We start from the raw sequence: 7,679 nt of genomic DNA, 5'->3' as shown, positions 1-7,679 counted from the left end.
AGAAGAGGGGCACAGACAGAGTGACCCCCTTGGCCGCACCTTGCAGAGCTTGACCGTCGAGACGCTACTGGTGTTGTTCTCCTCCCCTATCTCTGGCCCCCGTGTCGGGCGCGGGGGAGGTGGTAACAGTGCCACCTGCTCCAACCATGCCCCCAGCGGAGTTTACGTCCTCGCGAGCCGTAGGCGGAGGAGCCTTCAAGGTTGATGGATGGGTTGAGGTGCCAGATTTCTTCTTGGGCGCCATGGTCGATGTCGCCGTCGAGGATGAAAATGCCGATGAAGATGACGCGTGGTGTACACCTTCAGGTTCGTGCAAGCGTTCCCTCGACCTGGCGTGCCAAAGATGTCGCGGGATTTCCGCGACCACCTATGAGACCGGGTGGCCCCTTGTTGGTTCGGCAGGGGGATGGCGCGTTGGACAAAGAGCACACCAGCATACGGCCACACTGTAGAGAGCACAAAATCGATTTACCCAGGTTCGGGCCGCCGCGAGGCATAAGACCCTACTCCTGCTTTAGTAGATTGATGGAGGAATGGATGTGGTGATGTGTAGTACACCTGCCCGGCAAGGTTTGCCCGAGGCGACTACGTGTATGTGGTGGCTTGGGGTTGTCAACTTTCCAACCTTCTAAACCCTCCCTATGAGGGCCATGGGCCTCCATTTATAGATTAAGGGGTCACCACAGTGGCAAAGTGGTCATTATCCACTGATATGATAGCAAACAGTGCTATCATACCTAACTCCATGGGCTGACAGGGCGCATTAAATGCACCGCTTAGTGTCACATCACTGGGCACCCGGCAAGGCCAGCCAGGCTATCTTCCCAGCTCCGCATCTACTCTCTTGACACGTCACAGGACATGTGTCATCTTTAGGCTTCTTTGTATGAAATGGCTGCCATGTGGCGAATGGCTACCACTTAATCATCTTGCGGCTCGACACCGCACTAATTGATGACGTGAGTCGTGTTTCAGTGGTCGGTGGGGCTATTCTTCCCCCGCGGACCATAGCAGACTCTATCGGGGAGCCTTGGTAGCTCGCTTCTGGTGTTGGCCTTGCCCCATGCCGGGCTCACCTGCCCAGCAAGGGAGGGCTTTCTCTTGCTGATACCTTGCTTCTTAGGCTCAACTTTGGTCCATCTGTGCTACATGTTGGCTCTCCAAATCTCTTGGTTCTCTAATCTTTGTCTCAAGTTGGTGCTTCAATCTTGATCTTGTGACTATGCACGGTTGGTCAACAGAACCAGGGTTTGTTTGCACCGACACATAGTGGGATGCTACCATGAATTTTGCCAGAGCTGGGCCTCCAAGGATTCTATTGTATGGCAGGGGGAGGTTGACCACGTCAAACACAACCTTCTCAGTCCAGTAGTTCAACTCTCCTCCGAATGTCACTGGCAACGTGATCTTTCCCTTAGGATGACTCCTCCCGGGGTTGATTCCTCGAAACGTGCTCGTGACTTTGAGTTGTTCCTATGCTATTTGAAGTTTGCTGATGACCTTTGGGGAAATCAGATTCAACTCGGCCCCGCCGTCAACCTACATCTTTGTGACTTTGAGGTTGCGGATCGTTGGTGAAACAAACAACGACAAGCATCCTACCACGATGGTGTGGTCCAAATGGTCCTCTTCATCAAAGATGATGGGCATGCGTGACCACTTGAGCAGTTTCCGAGATTCTACCGTTAGCTCCATGACATTGATCTCACGCGCCAACCGTTTAAGTTGGCGGTGAGAGGAGTGCTGAGATGCACCCCCATCAATGCACACGGCGTCAGTGGCCTTCTGGAATTCCTGCTAGCTGGTTTCCTCTTCATCCCCTGCATTGCTTTCATCATTGCAATCCTCCTTCTCCCAGCCCCTAGAGGGTTTTCCTTTGTTCCGAAGATGCTTGCCACAGTGATTTACTTCACTGCCTCGGCCCTTCCCGCCAGCGCCTTTCTGGCCTTTTTCTTCACGTTTCTCATATTCATCCCTCTACTTCTTGACGATCTAGTCAACCTGATGACATTCCTGGAGATTGTGGACCTTGGTCCAATGAATCTTGCAATACGACCCATCACCTTTCCCAGCCGTCTCGGCAGCCGCAGCCTCCCAGCAATCAGTGCACGTGGCAACTTCCTTGCTGGGGGATTTAGCCTTGCCCTTCTTGCCGGTACTAGGCGTGCCCAATCCCTCAACGGCCAGCACAGCCTTATCCTTGCACTTCTTGTTGTGCTTCCTGCCCTGCTTCTTTTGACTGGTGGCCTCGTCGTCATCCTCTGAGTCGACATCGACGCCATCTTCTTCTCCAGGTAGTTTCCTCCCCTCCTCCACCTGAGCACACTTGTACATGAAGGTGTAAAGTTCCACTACTAGAGAAAACCCTAGTAGTAGCGCTTGAAATATGCATAGCAGCAGCGCTGGATCCAGCGCTACTGCTAGCACGCTACAGCTAAGTTGTAGCAGTAGCGCTTTTATGGGCTATGCTACTGGTAAGTATTGTTAGCAGTAGCGCTTCCAGGAGTAGCACTACTGATGACTCTTTGTAGCGCTTGTTCACATGAAGCGATGCTGCTAAGGCAGCGCTACTGCTAGGTTCTTTCTAGCGCTACTGCTAATGTTCTTGCTTTCACAGATTTTTCCCCTCTACGTATTTGTGATGTATTTATACAGGCTCTATAAATAGTTTCATTAGATCATACTAAACATACACTATTCTCATCATATCATAGACATACAGTAGTTTCGTCATAGCATCATCATCATCATCATTCAACACAAATATCATCACATCTCGAAAATAGCAATACACAAGTGCGATAATGTTATGTCTCGAATAAGTGCAACTGCATGGTCATGGTGCGCACCCAAGTTTCATCAGCACTATCTAAACCATGATGTAGAATAGAAGAGCGATCAACATGAGCAAGAGCATGACTATGTAGTACCAGTGGTCCGGACCCTGCTCATGCTGGAGTGTCCACCTCAAGTAACTACTTTCCGCTTCGGCTCTGCTATCGAACCCTCTGTGGCTAGCACCAGGGTACCTGTGCACCTGGGCCTGAGCGGCTGGCCAGTGGTCGTAGACTCCTGGAACCCTCCCAACGTACACAGCGTAGCAGTCCTTCGCCATCTCTGATCTATGTACCTGCATCGTGAGTTGATGAATTGAACAATAATATGCAACATAATGTACTTAAGAAAACAAGAAGGCATAATTAGCAAAATACAGGCAACCAATAGTAAACATAAATGACGAAGTTCCTCATACCCAAAATAATTAACTAGAGCGATCTACGCTAGTTTAGGACCACGGTTTAGTTACATCACATAGTTTTGCCGTGCATAAATTCAAAGTTTTGCCATAGAAAGATAGTAGTGACACATTGTAATCAACAATCAGTCCTCCATGTCGGCGGTCCAATCTTCATAGTCAGGGAGGAAGCACCCGAGCTTCTTGAAAGGCTTCAGGTCTAGACGCTGAGCGATTAGCAGTGCTCGGACATCTTCCCGCGTGATTGGCCCATGGTAGAACATCCCTGTTGGTTCGAGGACCTGCTTCATGATCACTTGGGCAATTTCACACTATACGTGATAAAACTCAGCTCTAATTCGATGATCTGGTGTCCTTCCTATGCTTGTGGCCCAGCTGACAATCTCGGCATCGTTGGTAGTAGGTGACATGCGAAGGCGTTGATTATCCATTCTGTACTCGAGTAGGTGATGCATGAGGTAGAATCCATCAACCATACCGGTGTGCGGTTGCTGGATACAGCAGAAGTTGGTCTTATGACCGAAAGCCAGCCCGCGATTCCTGTACTTTTTCACCTTGATATATCCACCAGACAGGCTGAAGGTTAAGAGGGCACTATCGAGAAAACTCTTTATATGCTTGTCATCCTTTTTCCTGAGGTTCTTCGATGAGTCCAAGTACATCGCATGGGAGTATTCTGGGGACAGAACGATGAGGACCCCGCCCCCCTGCTGCGCAAATTAAGTACACCTCAAAATAGCATCCATGCTTATGAAGGAATGATTAACACTTACGTAAGGATATGTGCGGATGACTTACGTGGGATCATAAGGCAAGAGAATCACTTCCTTGTCCTTATTAGAGATCATGAATTCGCCAAGGTACTTTCTCACATAGTCACAATGCTCTTTGCAAACTGCCAAGAAGCTCTCGTGCATATAGAACGGGTCCGCGACGCTAATATATTTAATGTTCTCGACCCTGATGAAGTAGTTCAAATACATCGCACACATGCAGATGAACTGGAAATCCAGCTTGGTCACCTGGAACATCTCGTAGATGTAGTCAAATCGCAGGATGAACTTATTCACGGCCCATCTCTCGGCGTACAACTTCCCACCCGGCACCTGAGTCGCGTAAAGCGGGTATCCTGGTTTTTCAACGACCAGAAGGCTTTTCTCTCTAGCCAGCACATCTTCATGTAGTCTCCTTAGGTCATTGTTGAGTATGTGTTGTAGCACTTCGGCAGGTAGGATCGGCTCGCCGGTGACATGGAAGCCCTTCGCACCTTGGACAGGTATTATGTATACCACCTGGGGCTTCAGAGGTGGTTGGCTGCTTGAAGCAGCTCTAGCGCCTTTAGGGCCTTTCTTGTCCAGTCTCCTCCTTTGCTTCTTGGTGGGTGGCGGTAGTGAGCCCACCGTACCTTCCCTAACCATCACCCCAGTGTCGTCGGGCTAATCAGTGGACGGGCCTCGGGGGGTTGCAGGGTACAGGCGGCATCTGGAGCCTTCTCCTGCGAGGATCGCTTGAAGAGAGACTTTTTGCATTCCGCCTTAGGACGTTCCGGCTCCGGAAAATCAGGCAGCATCAAGTCATCATCTCCACGCTCATAGCCTAAGTCTTCGCCGTCCTGACCCATCAATCGTCCATCATCGTAGGCAGTATTGAAATACTTGTCTGGGTCATCATCATCATCCTTCATGTCATCATCTACATTTGCTTCTTTAACAGCGGGGGCTACATCATCTGGCACTAATGGAGGCTCTCCCTCGCGTCATCCTCTATCACTCGCCACGACAGGTGCAGGTAATGTGGTAGGCGGGGTGGTGTTCATACCTTCTTGAGAAGGTGGCGTTGGCGTGATATTGGGCGCCTCGAGACGAAGAAGAGACTTTGGCCAAGGCAAGAACCAGCTCTTGCATGCTCCAATCATCTTAGGGGTCTCGTCATCATCGACTGGTACCGGAGGTGGAAAATCCTTGAAGCCTGCTAAGACACTGGCCACGTTAACCTTCAAGACGTCATTGGGCATACCTCGGTTGTGGAACATGCAGTCCTTCGGCTTCATGATCGTTGCCTTTCCACGGCCACCTTCTGGCCCTTGATGTCGTATAGTAGGGTGCACGGGGTGTCGTCGGCCTATGAAGGAGACATGTCTGCGACGTCAAACATCCGAAAGGCAACTAAAACGGAAGACTATAGACATGCTGGTGAAAAGGGTATGACGCGTAATTACCGTGAGGGCGTCGAGCTCAGCCAGCGATGAAGGCCCACCGAGCATGCAAGAGACGTAGGTCGGGTTGCTATGTACAGGAGCCGGACCTTTTACGGTTGCTTGAGAAGGTGTTGGTGCTGTGGTGTTCGCCGAATTACCCCCGACAAAGCTAGGAATGGGAAAGTCCTCCAGCCATGCATTTGGATTGTTCTTTGTGAAATCGAAAATTGCCGGAATCAAGCTAACCATTGTGCCAGTGACTGCTGCACTGACGACCCTGAGCAACTCTTCTTTGGTCTCAGCTTTGGTCTTATTGACCGCAATCGTGTCCTTCTCGTTGATGCTTTGCTGAGTGATGACCGGCCGTCTCTTCCTTCTTTCCACTGGCTCCTCGGGGTAGCACGTCTTCCACGAGGCGCCATCTCTGACGCCATGCACACGTCCATAGGACGACGGCTTCTCCACCGGGACCTTTTTCAGTATGTTCAGGGCCCAGTTGAACGGGGTGTACCACTTGGGCCTCGCCGTCAACTGTGACAACTCATTGCTTTCGGCTGCCTTTTGGTGATGGTCTTTCTCGAAAAGGAACGTGGATGGTTTACTAATGTGACAAAACTTGCAGTCGAATTGATTGGAAGCTAATACGGCAATGTGGTAATATAACAATTATCAGAAGTCTCATGAACTCCCTCATGTTCGGGTTCGTGTATGTCGGCGTTCTGGGAACGGGGGTCCCCAGACTTGCCTGCCTGCGGCCTGCGGCGTGGCTCAAGAGGGGGCCCAGCGCGGCCCATCTTCACCAACACAAACCCAAGACCCTCGCGAGGGCCCAAGCCTCGCGGGGCGGACGACGCGGAGCTTCCTCAGGCATGGCCTCGTCAGGCTGGCTCATGAGGAGGCGGAGAGATCAAGGCGGGGTACCTCACGAGGTGCCCGTGACGCAAGCCATGACGACTGAGGGCGCTAGGCGGGTGCCAGCCCGCGCAGTGTCCTCCTTTCCTCTTTGGTGCAAAGGGGGCAAGCGCAGCCGCGGAGTACCGAGGCATCAGGCAAAGGTTGCCAGTTCGATGCAACGAGACCAAGACCAGGAGGACTACGAGACGGAGGTCACCGTGGAGCCCAAGACGGCGTCATCACTAGAGCTTTGCGCAGGCGAAGACTACTTTTGTCAGGATAGCTAGTACTAGCTGTCCCCCTCCAAATTAGCCCGCCATCGTTGGCTCCCTTCCCGCTCGATATTTGGGAAGAGGACCAGGGCCCCTATAAATAGGACCGGCCACCCGCTAGACAGGGGAGAGGACCGGGGGCAAAAAGAAAGAGAGAGAGATAGAGGGAGAAGGGCGACTGAGCTCCTCCCAGCAGTTCATCGCCCTAGCCAAGAACAGACCCTTGCGAGGCTGTTCTTCCTTGTATTGTTCATCATCATCAGCCCAAGAGGCAATCCACCACACCACACACTAGAGTAGGGTATTACACCACAACGGTGGCCCGAACCAGTATAAACCCTGTGTCTCTTGTGTTGTTCTTTCCTTAGTTTAGATCCTAGCAAGGCGGAGGGGTGCAGGTAGGTAGGAGACGAAAGCTCCGCGCGCACCCCAGTGTTCGAACCTCAAGGGTCTGCCGGAACCCGAAATCCGACATCTGGCGCACCAGGTAGGGGTGCGCCGGGATTCGTCTTCCACCACCCCGTTCTCCTCCGACCATCACGCCCATGTCTGACGCTCGTCGGGCCCGCGCCGAGCGCCGGGCCGCGCTCGCTTCCCGCATCGCCCAGACGGCCCCTGTCAGCGGGTGCCCTCGCCGTTCCCCGTCACCTGCCGTCAACGCCACCACCGGCCCGGCGGGGGACGAGCGGCAAGCATTGTCCCAGCATCCGTCCGTGCGGCAAGACGGCCGCACTGCAACTCCCTCGCTCACCCCAGCTGGTTCTTCGTCCCGCACGCTCCGCGCGCCCATGGAGGCTCGAGCTGCACTCATCGCGGCGAACGAGCTCCTGCGCTACCGCCCCGTCGACGACGTCTACGAAGAATGGCTCGACCGCGTCACCAAGCTCGTCCGCGCCGCAGGGGGCTCTCCTGCGCCGTCCGTTCCGCTGCACCGCACCCCGCCCCGCGCGGGCAATGAAGCTCCGGCGGCGCCCTGACCGCCTCCTCCTCAGGAAGGCGCCATGGATCCAAGGCGCGTGGCCCCTGGGCGGAACCCGCTCCGGCAGGCGCCAGCGCAGCA

Source organism: Triticum urartu, chromosome 2A (genome assembly GCF_056163025.1).
Source record: "Triticum urartu cultivar PI428250 chromosome 2A, HENAU_Tu73, whole genome shotgun sequence".
Taxonomy (NCBI): domain Eukaryota; kingdom Viridiplantae; phylum Streptophyta; class Magnoliopsida; order Poales; family Poaceae; genus Triticum; species Triticum urartu.
Note: the sequence above shows the minus strand (reverse complement) of the source record.